This window comes from Macaca nemestrina, chromosome 7 (genome assembly GCF_043159975.1).
Source record: "Macaca nemestrina isolate mMacNem1 chromosome 7, mMacNem.hap1, whole genome shotgun sequence".
NCBI classification, from domain to species: Eukaryota; Metazoa; Chordata; class Mammalia; order Primates; family Cercopithecidae; genus Macaca; species Macaca nemestrina.
The window spans coordinates 125,827,273-125,842,345 of NC_092131.1; the positions used below are offsets into that span (position 1 = coordinate 125,827,273).

At 44.5% G+C, this 15,073-nt stretch overlaps 1 long non-coding RNA gene across 12 annotated transcripts in view; it reads left to right on the plus strand.

Moving 5' to 3' along the window:
- The window catches only part of LOC105491000 (uncharacterized), a 37,886-nt gene that overhangs the window by 5,908 nt on the left and 16,905 nt on the right, over positions 1-15,073 (plus strand). For 2 of the 12 annotated variants that reach the window (XR_011626344.1, XR_011626341.1), the window contains exons 5-6: positions 3,121-9,084; positions 9,189-15,001. This is a non-coding gene — a long non-coding RNA (uncharacterized lncRNA). Of the gene's footprint in view, positions 1-1,057; positions 9,085-9,188; positions 15,002-15,073 lie in introns of all 12 variants that reach the window. The other 10 variants (XR_011626348.1, XR_011626346.1, XR_011626345.1 and 7 more) reach the window with 8 other exon arrangements.

Consider the following 15,073-nt stretch of genomic DNA (forward strand, 5'->3'; position numbering starts at 1 on the left):
GAGAAAGAACTGAAAGTCACAATGGCTAGCATTTCCCAAGCTCTTTCTGCAAGCCAGGAAATATGCTTGGCATTTAATACGGAAAACTCATGTAATCTTCACCACCCTGGAAGATAAGCAGGATTATCACCAGAGATCCCTTAAGATCGCTGTCTTTGTACCAGGCAAAACCAAGATTTGAATGCATGTGTCTGAAGACATAGCCCATGTTTTAAGCATTTTGTCACATGCATGATTTTTTTTTTTTGAGACAGAGTCTTGCTCTGTTGCCAGACTGGACTGCAGTGGCATGATCTCAGCTCACTGCAACCTCTGCCTCCTGGGTTCAAGTGATTCCCCTATCTCAGCCTCCCAAGTAGCTGGGACTACAGACGTGTGCCACCACGCCCGGCTAATTTTTTGTATTTTTAGTAGAGATAGGGTTTCACCATGTTGGCCAGGATGGTCTCAGTCTCCTGACCTCATGATCCTCCTGCTTCGGCCTCTCAAAGTGCTAGGATTACAGGCGTGAGCCACTGCACCCGGCCTGTCACATGTATGATTTTAAGTGACAGTTCCTACTGGGTGTTGGAAGGAGGGGATGCAGATGGAATTAAGACAGTGGCTAACTCCAGAGCATCTGGCCTGGAGGATTCAGAAGAGAGAAGAGAAGAGAAGGAAACTGAAGGGGGTTTAGGGCAGAGACTGTGACAACTGCCAGGGACTGGGAGAATGAGTAGAGCTGCCCTCTGGCAAAAGGGACTGATGCCGAAGGCCTGCAGTGACCCAGCCCTGCCCTGGGCACCTTCATGCCTGTCTCACTAAGAAGCCTGTGAGTGGCTGGCATTGTCATTTCACAGATAGGAAATGCAAGTTCAGGAAGCTCATACGGCTGTTAAGTGATGGAGCCAGGAGTCAAACTCAGACCTGTCTCTTTCTGCATAGAGATCCCAGTTTTGCTTGAAGCAAAGTACTTGATTTTCTTTGGCCCCGAAAAAAAAAATTTTTAATTTTATTCTTCCTATTAAAATAAGCAAACTTTCATCCTATTTTACAGCTATCTTTGCTTCCTTCCTAGTGGAGGTGACCAGTTTGTCATGAACTTTGGATCTGCAGTCAGATACTGTGGAGGAGAGAGTGGTGGAGGGCTGAGGAGAAGCCTCAGGTTATTATTTGGTTGGGGAGGCACAGAGCAGAGTTTCAGGTCTCAGCAGGCGTCAGAGGTGATTACAGCTCTTCCCACCTGGCTTGCGGCAGGGCCTCTGTGCCTTTCATCTTTCACTGGGCACCCAAGATGGGGCCCACTGGGGACCATCCCAGGTGCATGGGTTTGTCTGTCCCCGACTTCTGCCTCTGAGATTGTCTTTGTTGGTCTTTGTTTAACAAATGCCCCTGACCTTCCTCATGATTGCTCACAGGAGTCTGTGCATTTGTCTTCATTCCTTCTTAAACATGTACTCGACATAAGGCTGCTTGACCTCTATTCTAATTGTCCAGCTTGGGACCTTTGGACACATTCACCCAGCTCGGGATGTTTCCAGAACTGGTTAGACTGTAGTTGTTTAATGTTCATCTAGCAGGAACTTCTAGGCACTCACAATTCATGTATCTTCTAATTCTAATGAAGATCAGACCTATGTTAACAGTTTAAGTGGCAGAGCTTATCTCTATCTGTGAATGTTTCCTAAGGACATTTTACCTCCATACCCAGCCCTAATCCAGGCACTTGGTGTTTCTCACCTGAATTCTTGCAGCTGCTACCAAACAGCCTCAGCCTCTGCCCCTTCATTGTAGCTCTTTCACTCCTTCCTGAGTGATAGGGTGCTCCTGCTTAAAAACCTTCATGAGCTTCCCATTGTCTACTAAATTAAGCAGGACCTCCATGTTCTGCTTGGAGTCTGCGGCCCTATGGGACCTGGCCCAGATCTCCCCTGCAGCCTGCTCCTGCCCCCGGCCCCCCATGCTCTATCCCCACTCCATTCTAGACCAGATCTTGCTGTTTCTTGAACACAGCCTATGTTTTCGAGTATTCACCTTTTGCTACTGATTTTTTTTTTTTTTTTTTTTTTGAGACAGTGTCTTGCTGCATCCCCCAGGCTGGAGTGCAATGACTCTATCTTGGCTCACTACAACCTCCACCTCCCAGGTTCAAGCAATTCTTCTGCCTCAGCCTCCTGAATATGAGTAGCTGGGACAACAGGCACATGCCACCATGCCCGGCTAATTTTTGTATTTTTAGTAGAGAACATGTTGTCCAGGCTGGTCTGGAACTCCTGACCTCAGGTGATCCACCCACCTCGGCCTTCCAAAGTGCTGGAATTACAGGTGTGAGCCACCATGTCCGGCCCTTGCTCCTGAACTTTTGGCTTGGAATAGCCTTGTCCCATCTCTGTGTGACAACATCCCAGCTGTTGTTTGAGTGCCAACCCTTGGAGATCCTCTTCATAAAGCGTTCCTTAAACCCAGTTCCTTTTCTTGGTCATCAGTTCCACACCCCTGGGAGCACCTCTCATCACCTCTGCTGGAAGTCTTCTCCCCCAGAATATTTGGATTCTTTCTCTTGGCTTTGTGTCATAGTTAATCTTGTTTCCTGTTTATGTGAATATTTGTCTTATTTCTTCTAGGAACCTGTCCTTTTTCCTCCCCTCTCCCTTTTTCCTTCTCTTGCTCATTCCACCACCTCTCTCTCTTTCTTGCACCCAACTCCATCTTCCTCTCCCTCTGTCTCTAATATCACGAACCTCTGGACTCCACCCTAGAACTCCTGAATCAGAAACTTCGAGGGTGATGCCCAGCACCCCTCTAAGTGATCCCGATTCAAACTCCAGTTTGAGAATCTCTGTGCTTGACCTCTGGTTCTCAAACTCAGCCGCACATTAGAATTACCTGGGGGCCTGGAGTCCACTCCCAAGGATTCTGATTTTCTGATTTCATTGGTATGGGGTATTGCATGGGCAAGGGATTTTTGAAAGTGCTCCCGGTGGTTCTATTATGCAGCAAAGTGTAAAGACCACTGCCATAGAGCTTTGTTACCCAGGGGGTGGTCAGTGGGCCAGCAGCATTGGCTTACCTGGGACTTTGTTAGACGTATGGACTGGCAATCTCACCCAGCCCAGCTGAAGTGAATTTGCATTTGACAAGATTTCCAGGTGATTCCTATGCTCTTTGAAGTTTGAGAAGCACTGCCCAGGAGAGGAATAGAGGTTATCAACTTCAAGCCTACTCTTGTCCAACAGTTCAGCAAAAGAGTCACAGCTGACCTCTCCAGCCATCCTCAGCATCATCTGGCTTTCAGCTGTCAGAGGCAACAGGTGATTTGTTTTGAGCTTGCTGCCCTAGCAAAATGCTCCCTTAATGATCACAAATGAACACGTGCATTCATCTTGGTCAAATAAATAAATACGGTGTGTATACACGCAGACACATGCATACAGATACATATACACGTCCACACAGCTAGAGACATTTCTTTTTCTTTTTTTTTTGAGACGGAGTCTCGCTCTGTCGCCAGACTGGAGTGCAGTGGTGCGATCTCGGCTCACTGCAACCTCCATCTCCCGGGCTCAAGTGATCCTTCTGCCTCAGCCTCCTGAGTGCCTGGGACTACAGGCGTGTGCCACCATGCCCAGCTAATTTTTTGTATTTTTAGTAGAGACAGAGTTTCACCATGCTGACCAGGATGGTCTCGATCTCCTGACCTCGTGATCCACCTGCCTCAGCCTCCCAAAGTGCTGGGATTACAGGCGTGAGCCACCGCACCCGGCCTGAAACATTTCTTAATACAAATCTATATTTGTTTAAAAATATCTATGAACATTAAGTAGCAAATCTCTTAGGGAAACTGATAATTTCAGCAAATTCAGTAAACCCTTCTGAAAATATGTTGTTAACTTATTTGTATAGTATAATCAAAAATATATATACTAGTGTCTAACTTACAAATAATATATTCTTGCAAAAATGCCCAGCTTGGAAGTATTAATATACATTGATCTCTCCTCCTACATCCCTGCCCCCAAAAAGCCCACTTCTCAGGAGCAACCACTTGCATCCATTTTCCATTGGTGCTGTAACAAATTATCACAAACTTAGTGGCTTAAAAAAACAATACACACGACAAATTGATTATCTAGTCCTAGAGGTCAGAAATCTGAAATGGATCTCGCTGGATGAAAATCAAGATGCTGGCAGGGATGAGTTCCTTTCTGGAACTCTAAGGGAGAATCTATTTCCTTGCCTTTTCTAGCCTCTAAGGCTGCCTGCATTCCTTGGCTTGTGGCTTCTTTCCATCTGCAAACCTGGCAATGGTGGTAGAATCTTTCTCCTATTATATCATTCTGAAATGACTCTTCTGCCACCCTCTTTCACTTCTAAAGACCCCTGTCATTACATTGGGCCCACCTGAATAATCTAGGCTAAGCTTCCCATCCCAAGATCTTAATTTAACCGTATCCACAAAGTTCCTTTTGTCATATAAGGTAACATATTTAAAGATTCTAGAGATTGGCCAGGCGCAGTGGCTCACGCCTGTAATCCCAGCACTTTGGGAGGCCAAGATGGGTGGATCACGAGGTCAGGAGATTGAGACCATCCTGGCTAACACGGTGAAACCCCATCTCTACTAAAAATATAAAAATTAGCTGGGCGCGGTGGCGGGTGCCTGTAGTCCCAGCTACATGGGAGGCTGAGGTAGGAGAATGGCGTGAACCCGGGAGGCGGAGCTTGCAGTGAGTGCAGATGGTGCCACTGCACTGCCTGGGGGACAGAGCGAGACTCTGTCTCAAAAAAAAAAAAAAAATAAGATTCTAGAGATTAAGATGTGGACATATTTGAGGGGCCATTATTCTGCTTACCAAACCATCATTATGTGTTTGGTGCATACCTAGGAAGACTTTTTGGTACATATTCAGTTATATTTGTATTTCAAAATCTTTTATCCAGCTACTTGGGAGCCTGAGGCAGGAGGATTTCTTGAGGCCAGGAGTTTGAGACTGTAGTGTGGTATGGTCATGTCTGTGAGTAGCCACTGCACTCCAGCTTGGGCAACATTAACAAGTCCCTGTCTCTAAAAAATTAAAAAAAAATTTTTTTTTAAATTACCAAAATGAGATTTCATACTATTCTGCTGCTTGATTATTATTACTTAACAGTATATAATGCATAGCTTTCCACATTGGACAAGATAAATCTATTAATATTTTAAAGGAAGATTTTCTTCTGAAATTTTTAGAAAATGTGGCCGTTTTTGGTTAGGCATGGTAACTCACATCTGTAATCCCAGCACTTTGGGAGGCCGAGGAGGGTGGATCACGAGGTCAGGAGTTCAAAACCAACCTGACCAACATGGTGAAACCCCATCTCTACTAAAAATACAAAAAAGTTAGCCAGGCGTGGTGGCAGGTGCCTGTAATCCCAGCTACTTGGGAGGCTGAGGCAGGACAATTGCTTGAACCCGGGAGGCAGAGGTTGCAGTGACCTGAGATTGTGCCACTGCACTCCAGCCTGGGTGACAGAACAAGACTCCGTCTCAAAAAACAAAAAAAAAAAAAGAAAGAAAGAAAGAAAAAAGAAAATGTGGTCTTTTTTTGTTGTAATAAATAAGGGAGGGAAAAAGAAACCAGGAATCCTGCCTTAGGCTAAATGAAGTGAAAAATGAAAGTGGGAAGTTCAAGAGAAGTAGTCTCAACTGTTTGTATATGGCAGGTGAATGTGGTGTTTTAGGAAGCAGTTACTATCCAATTATGTTCTGCTTAGCTCTGGTGAAAATACTCATATGCTCCCTGTAGTGGGCATTTGTGGTTATTTTACTGCTTAGCATCCATTCCTCTTACCAACAGCATCTGACTTTCCTTAGAGAGAATTACACTCCCCAGTGGATAACATTTTTGGGTGTGCCCTGCACATCTTCTAGCGAAGGTGGCCACATGACCCAAGCGAGGCCAATCAGATACTGCCTCTTTTAAACCTAAAATTTGGAATTTTTTTTTTTTTAATGGGACGGAGTCTGGCTCTGTCACCCAGGCTGGAGTGCAGTGGCACGATCTCGGCTCACTGCAACCTTTGTCTCCCAAATTAAAGCAATTCTCCTGTTTCAGCCTCCCGAGTAGCTGGGACTACAGGCACACGCCACCACGCCAGCTAATTTTTGTATTTTTAGTAGAAATGGGGTTTCACCATATTGGTCAGACTGGTCTTGAACTCCTGACCTCAGGTGATCCACCCGCCTAGGCCTCCCAAAGAGTTGGGATTATAGGCGTGAGGCACTGCGCCCAGCCTAATTTGGAGAAATTGACAATTAAAGAACAGTTGAAGTTTATGCATCCTCAAAATGGCTCTAAAATGATTAAAAACAAAGCAAGTACTCAGCAAAATATAAAACAAAACAAAACCCTAAAACCAACATTGAAGCAGGTCTTCAGAATTGTAACAAAAAATAGTTGTAAGAATTGTTGGCTAGGCACAGTGGCTCATGCCTGTAATCCCAGCACTTTGGGAGGCTGAGGTGAGCAGATTGCTTGAGCCCAGGAACCAAAGACCAGCCTGGGCAACATAGTGAAACCCCATCTCTACAAACAATACAAAAGGCAAAAATGAAATGGGCACGGTGGTGTGCGCCTGTAATCCTAGCTAATCACGAGCCTGAGGTGGAAGAATCGCTTGAGCCCAGGAGGTGGAGGTTGCAGTGAGCCGAGATCGCACCACTGCACTCCAGCCTAGGCAACAGAGTGAGACTGTGTCTCCAAAAAAAAAAAAAGAAAGAAAAAAAGAATTGTCAGTCTGTCTGCAGCATGGTAGATAAGAGCTATTTTGTTGAGATCTCTGGTTTTTATCATTGGGGTAAAAAGGTGAGGGTATCCTGGGAATTGATCATGCAGTCCCAAAATATAGATAGCATTTAGGCATTGGTAACCAAACATTACAATTTGGGGCACTAAGGTCTCTTTTGCACCCAAGCCATGGTGCCCACCTACCTCTGTACTCCGTAGCCAGGTCAGCTGAGTTGAACAGCTTTAGTCAATATCTGAGCTGGGTGAGGCTGGGTGAAAGAGCAACAGGTGAAAACAATTCCAGCAAGATACCGTTTATTCCTTAGAAATCAATTACTGAGATATCAAAAAGGAAAAGCAGCAGATTAAGCAGTTGAGTTTATAACTATTTGATAAAATAACAAAAGTAAATGCAGCACATTTATCAGAGCCCTTGTTTGTAAACAGTGGGAACCCACGTTGGCTTACTTTGAGCACCACAGAGGAACGAAGGGAGAGATACAAGAGGCACTCCCAGAAAGTGGGAGGAGAGAAGGACCAAGCCCCAGAAGACAGGGGGCACAGATTTGGCCAGTGGGATTCTCCAGCTCTAGAACTGGGGACTTGGCACTTTGTATCATGTGTCTGTACAATTCGACTTCATTCTTTCATACTAGCCTTCTCCATGTGGTGGAGGTACATGGCTGCTTCCAGACATCATCACTAGAATAGAAAGCTCTTCCTCCCTATGGAACTCCACTTCAGAATTCTGGGGAAGCCTCTGATTGGTTTAGCTTTCATAGCCTCTATGAAAGACAGTGCTTGATGCATGGTAATTAACAACATTCCTGCCCTATGACTGAAACAGAGAGATCAGGGGTCCATAATTAGAAGTTCACACTAGAATCACATGATTGAAATGGAGAAAGGTAGAGAGAAACAATTGGTGTTCAACGAAGCCTGTAATATGGAGGCAAATATGCCATATTTGGGTATTCATAAGCCTATGGGAAGAAAGAATCTGGATATCATTTGGTTTCACAAACTAATATCCCATCAAAAGTGAAAACAAACAGGATGTATTCAACAAATATTTATATAGGTTCAAATGAGCAAAGCTTGTTTATTCCTGATTTTTGACCACTCACTGGCTTTCTCAGTATGCCACTGACATTTTTGTCTCTGAATGTGGAGGTCTTTCTAAATTTGTCTTAGTAATATCCCTCCTGAAGGGTTTCCTAATATGCAAGAGATAAAGAATTACTATATACTTGCCCTCAGCATGAATTTCTTCAAAAGCTGGATTCCAAACGGAATACTGCATCCATTACCAAAGTTAAAATGCATAAGTCTATAGAGCTACACTTTGAAAATATTTAAAATACAAAAAGATATGTGCATGTATGTCTGAATGCAAATGTGTGTATGTGTATTTGCATATGTAAAAACTCTGCTGTAAAATGAAAAATAAAGGGCTGAGTATCCTAGATAGTTCAACAACTTTTAAAGGAAAACGTACACCTATTAAATTTGACTTTTGATGTTTATTTTGCCTGCATCGTGAAAATGTTGATTTCATTGGTCATAGTAGTTGGCCAATGACAGCAATTTCAAAATAATCCCTGGATAGTTGACAGCCTGCCAACCGTTTCTACAGTTATGAAAATATTCCTCTTTATATGACGTTAGGATGTACTGCTGCATTTTTTTCAAAGTTCGATTTCTTTATTTTTCATAAGCTAGTGAAAATAACTTTTAAAAATTGCTCTTCACATTTTTACTGCAGGTATCACCACAAGTATGTATTATTTAGGCCTATCAACTGACAGCATATTACTTTTGTCAAGAAAATTACTAATATTTGTAGCAAATAAGAAATAAATGTAGACAGGCAAACTTATGATGAAAACTTACATCTTTGTTTGGGTTCCCCAAAACGCAGACTGAGATAAAGACTTGATTACAGATAGTTTATTTGGTGATCTCAGGAACTTCATGGGATGGAGTGAGGAAAGGGAGAGGAAGAAAGGAGAAAAATTAAAAGGGGGTACCTTAATTAGTAGGTTCCATTTTCCTAAGCCACTGGGGCTCACTTCCACTGGGGAGCCTCTGAGAAACCATATAGAATATGCCTCAGGAGGAATTCACTGAGGGATGGGGAAGTTGGGAGTGCTTATCTTCTAACTCTTGAACCTTATTGATTAAAGGTTGACCTTGGGGGCACTATGCCCTCAGCACTTCCAGGCTACTCTCACTACGGGCTGAGAAGGGCCTCAGCAGAGAAGCAGAGTTACGGCACTCGTGGTATGAAGATGTCAGTGTGTATGGACATGTTTGCAAGCTACAGGGGAACTAACAGGTGGGCCGTGGGCAGGGTGTCAGTAGTGACTACTGTGTTCACTCCTTGCTCTCAGCAGATCCTCTCATGCCCACCCTGAGTTTGCTCTGTTACTGACATTTCAGGGTTGTAGCTGGCTGCAATCTCCAAAAATGATTGAAAATAGAAGAATATGTGGAACAAGTCACAATCTTCACTGCTACAGCTGGTCCCAAGGCTATAATCTATACTCATCATCCCTCTGCTCCACCACCTCTTCTAGATTTCCCGAATCCTTGGCTAGCACTTCCACTAGTCATCGTTGCTTGCTCAGTGAATGACTGCACCTTTATCCCTGAGTGGTTGAGCCTTGATTACCTTGCCCTTGTCAGGCCATGGTTGCTTCACTTGCTTCTCTGCTATTATCATCAGGCATAGAAATACTAAGGGGTCCCCAAGTGAATCCCCCAAGTTCTAGACATCTTCCTCCTTGGGCCCATTGTGTAGCAGCAACTCCAACTCTTCAAGATAATCAAAGTCAGTCACCCCTGCCAGTGTAATCATGCCCATTTTGCCTGCTGATCTGACAGCATGGAGATGCCCAAGTCCTCAGGTGACACTGTATTGATGCAGTGAAACGCTTACTGTCTCCCTCTGTCCACACACCCTGAGACCAAGGCTTTTCATCAGGAAGAGCCTGAAGTTATAAGAATTAAAAACATAATTTCCACTAGTGGCTCAAAGGGAGTGTGTTTAAGTCCATCCTACTTGCACCCTTTAATTAGCGTTCCTGTGTATTCGAGATGCTGGGGAAACAGCACAGTGATTGCATATGGTGATCATTGGTTCAGCAAACATACTGCATCCTCAAGGACAATGACCCAGCCATGCGAGGTGTCATTTCTAAATTGATGCCTTAAGTGTTTACAAGGCTATTCAGATGCTTCCTCTGACCTCCTCAAAGCCAATAGTCTTCTGATACAATGGATCAGAGCGTTACTCTCAAGGGTAGTTTTGGTTTGGTTTTGTTGTGTCTTTTTGTTTTTGCTTTTGCCTCAAGAATTCAAAGCAGCTCAGCAAGTGCTGTGCCTCTCTCTTAGTGGTAGGAAATGTAAAATATTCCTTCAGATAGGACGTCTCAACATACCTTTAGATCTTTGGGCCTCTAAAATACTCCCTGACGTGGCAGGCTTCCAGAACTTTGTAGGGTTTATCTCTCATCCTTCAGCATGAAGTATTTCAAGCCAGAATACTTGCTCCTTCCTGAAAACTAAGTCCAATTATTATTCTGTCATTAATATAATGGGCCAGGATTATGTTCTATAGAATGTCAAGATGATCAAGGTGACTGCAGACTATATTGTAACAGAAATGAGGAGCATTTAACAAATTCCTAGGACCAGGTCGTGAATGATAAAGAGAATGCATTCAACGAAAACAAGTCTTTGGCACTTAGTGTGAGACTATTGCAAAAATAGTTTGCATTCACAAGAGAAAGATAGAAGTACACATTCACTATCAGTATGAAGGATCTTGCTAAAGCAACCAGCTTACTCAGTGTTCATGTGGCTTTGCTTTCTTTCAGCATGGTGGCCTCAGGGTAGGTTGTCTTCTTACACAGTAGCTCAATGCCACAGAGGCAACTGTCCCCAGGAATAAGATAGAAGTTTCATCACCTTTTATGACTCAGCTGTGAGAATCACACAGCATCCCTTCTGAACACTACTGGTCAAAGCAAGTAAAGTCCAGCTCAGATTCAAGGGGATTAAAATTAGATTTCAGCCGGGCACGGTGGCTCACACCTGTAATCCCAACACTTTGAGAGGCCGAGGCAGGCGGGTCACTTGAGGTCAGGAGTTCAAAACCAGCCTGACCAACATGGTGAAAACCCCGTCTCTACGAAAAATACAAAAAAAAAAAAAAAAAAAAATAGCCAGGCGTGGTGGCAGCCACCGGCAATCCCAGCTACTTGGGAGGCTGAGGCAGGAGAATTGCTTGAGTCTGGGAGGCAGAGGTTGCAGTGAGCCAAGATCGTGCCATTGCACTCCAGCCTGGGTGACAGAGCGAGGCTCCAAGGCTCTGTCTCAAAAAAAAAGAAAGAAAAAAGAAATTAGATTTCATCTTTTCGTAGGAGAATGACAAGTTTGCATCGTAGCAAAGCAATTGGGATGAGAGATATTGTTGCAGCCTTCTTTAGAAAATACAACCTGCCACATGTCTCACAGCAAGAACTATGCTGCCCTGCTCAGGGCCTGCTGAGACTTGTTCCTAGTTTTTGGAATAGATGCAATGAGGGCAGGCAGTAGCAGACCTTGAAGCGATCTTGGAGGTGTCTGCTTCAGAGGAGGACTGTGTAGAGTCTCTAGGCAGTGGGAAGCTGTTCTCTTCAACTAATGGGGTGCAGGATACTTCTAACCTGGAGGGTTCAGGGAATCTAGGGGTTCAAGGTTCTCAAGCATGTCTACCCAGATGCCTGCCTGCACCCCAGTAGTTCTAGGGACCGTTTCCTTCCTCTAGGGCTTTGTCTTTTACATCAGAGGACTGCCTGGACTGTGCCTTCAGTCAGCTTTGTAGTTCTGTTACTCTTGCAATGAACCCCTGAGTGTCATTTTTTAGAACAGTCTGCCCCCAGTTGCAGGAAATGGAGATTTTTTTTTTTTTTTTTTTTTTGAGACGGAATCTGGCTCTCTGTCACCCAGGCTGCAGTGCAGTGGCATGATCTCGGCTCACTGCAACCTCTGCCACCTGGGTTCAAGAGATTCTCCTGTCTCAGCCTCCTAAATAGCTGGGATTACAGGCGTGCACCACTATGCCCAGCTAATTTTTGTATTTTTAGTAGAGACGGGGTTTCACCATGTGGGCCAGGCTGGTTTTGAACTCCCCATCTCAAGTGATCCACCCGCCTCAGCCCCCCAAAGTGCTGGTATTACAGGCGTGAGCCACCATACCTGGCTAAGGAAATGGACATCACTTTAGATCCTTCCAAGGAGGCCTTCTGGCTTTCACTGCTATGCTGTGAATGGATAGTTGGATGATATAAACCTGTCTTTCTTTTTTCCCAATTCTTCTAAGGCAGTTAACAAGAACAAGACAACTCTTCAATTCCTGTGACTATCACAACCCCACATCCTTCAGGAGGATGAGCACTACTGCATAAGCTAAGCTTCTCTTTCACCTTTACCTCATCCAAGTACACCATGGGTCAAGTGTAGGTATGGAATCTTCGAAGTGCCAGGGTTTGTCACCACCTTACTCACCACCATCAGTGGGGTTTTTGTTGCCACCATACCATTGAGAATATACTTTCTATAGTCACTTCCAGTACCCGTTACCTTAATTTGACTTCCTCCAAAATCAAACCTTGTGACAAAGCTTTGGATACAAGAGTCTCTCTTGGAGAGGATCCCAGGTAGAGCAAGTGAGTGAGTGTGGAAAGTGAGAGAGGTGAAATAGAAAACTGAATTGATGAATGGATTATTACTGTGGGCAATTTGGGCTCTTTCCCATTTGGGACCTCTGAGGAACCACACAGAATGCCTTATAATAGTCCCACCAAGGTATGGGATGGTTGGATATTAATCCACTGATCCTCATCCTTCATGGGTTGAGGGGTGTTCTGTCCCCAGCAATTCTAGGATGCCTTGTGAAGGTTGGGCAAGCTTTTGTTGTACTGGAAGAAATCCTCAGAGAAGCAGAATGAGGCAGGTGTTTGAGTGGGCAAGCCGTCAGCATGCTTAGGATTCCTAAGTTCACTGCAGCTGCAGGTCAGGTCAGCTCAGTTCAGGGGACATGGGGAAGGGCATCAAGACAGTCTGCTACCTACTCTTCAGTAATTCATATGGAAAAATCAGGAGGCAGTGCCTGTTAAACATCGTGGACTGAACACATGTGTTTATCACAGCTCCATCCTGAAGCATCTCTGAAATGACTGAAAAGGAATAAAAAACAATCTTATAAAAACTGGAAGGATAAAGAGAACAGAAGAGGCAACAACAGACAAGAACTAGCAACAAAATGCTGGAAGATGGAAGGCAGATGGGTGAGCGGTAACAAAGTTAGCAGAGCAACAAGAAAGTTTGCTTTGCTGTGAAAAATATCAGAAAACAAAAGCAATATAGGGTGTTTGTAGCAGAAGCTGTCCCTGCTCTACCTATGTCATCTGGGATCCCTCTGCCATCTCTTTGTAGACCAGCTGGATTCCAGTGTGCATTCTTTCACAGAAGCCAGCATTCTGCTGGAAGGTGCAAGAGAGCCAGAAGCGCCTGAGAATTTGTGTCCCTTCCCTCCCGGCACAGCCCTTAACCAATGACTGATGAGGGTGGGGACAGACATACTCCAGCTCTTTTGCCGTCTCACTGGGATGACTTTGAGGTGTGATCTATGATGTTCCCCCAAGCCCTCTGTGGGAATGAATCAAAATTGCCTTCCAATTGGGACTTGACTTGATGTTGTACCCTTACGTGGCCTCTTTCTACTCCTACTTTCTCACTTCTCTCTTTTCCCTGGAAATATTTCCTAAGAAATCACTTTCATGTGCATTTTCCTCTAGTGCAGCACTGCTTGAAGATACTTCTGTTTCAGTGATGTAGGAGTGTGTGTGTGTGTGCACGTGCACGCACGCGTGCACACGTGCATGCATTGGGTTATCATTTAACATGAATTTCTTATCGTGAAGCCAGTTTGAAAGCCACTCTTCTATACCACATTAAACTGCCTGTTTGTTCACTGAGCTGGAAGTTTTCCTTGATGCCCCAAAGTAAGAACTGTAGATCACATTCCAAATCTTACTGCTTAGTTGAGCACAGTGACTTAAAACATATTAAATAAAAATGTAGGCTGGGCACAGTGGCTCACACCTGTGATCCCAGCACTTTGAAAGGCTGAGGCGGGTGGATCACTTGAGGTTAAGAGTTCGAGACCAGGATGGCCAATATGGCGAAACCCTGCCTCTACTAAAAAAAAAAATACAAAACAATTAGTCAGGTATGGTGGCATGCAACTGTAGTCCCAGCTACTCAGGAGGCTGAGGCAGGAAAATCGCTTAAACCTCGGAGGCAGGGGTAGCAGTGAGCTGAGATTGCACCACTGCACTCCAGCCTGTGTGACAGAGCGAGACTTTGTCTCAAAATAAACAAACAAACAAACAAGTATTAGTTATGGCTCTAAAGAACGAGGTCAACTTTGACACAATTGGCTGGTCTGGTCTTTGACTTCTTGGGCAGCCAACCATGCTAAAAAGCTTTCAAAGTCCAGGCATCCCTTTAAGGTTGATAAATGTGGCATAAAGGTTGTGATAGTTTGTTGGGAACAGACCCCCCAAAATCTGGCCATGAACTGGCCCCAAAACTGGCCATAAACAAAATCTCTGCAGCACTGTGACATGTTCGTGATGGCCATGATGCCCACACTGGAAGGTTGTGGGTTCACGGGAATGAGGGCAAGGAACACCTGGCCCACCCAGGGTGGAAAACTGCTTAAAGTCATTCTTAAACCACAAATAATTGCATGAGCGATCTGCGCCTTAAGGACATGCTCCTGCTGCAGATAACTAGCCAGAGTCCATCCCTTTATTTTGGCCCATCTTGTTTCCTGTAAGGAATACTTTTAGTTAATCTCTAATCTATAGAAACAATGCTTTTCACTGGCTTGCTGTCAATAAATACGTGGGTAAATCTCTGTTCAAGGCTCTCAGCTCTGAAGGCTGTGAGACCTCTGATTTCCCACTCCACACCTCCACATTTCTGTGTGTGTGTCTTTAATTCCTCTAGCACCACTGGGTTAGGGTCTCCCTGACCGAGCTGGTCTCAGCAATAGTTGATCGTTAATGTTTTTGCAGGCTGGCAGAAACAAGAAGGTCAAGTTTGCCTTGTAGCAGAGCCAGAAAGTGTGCCTGATCACAGGGCAGGACAGTCACCCGAGGACTCTGGCCCTTGGCTTGGCTTGGCTTGGATGGAGAGAGGTGAGGTGTACAGAATTGCTTTGCATTTGCCCCCAAAGACAAGGTAGTTAAGAGAAGATAACACACCACATA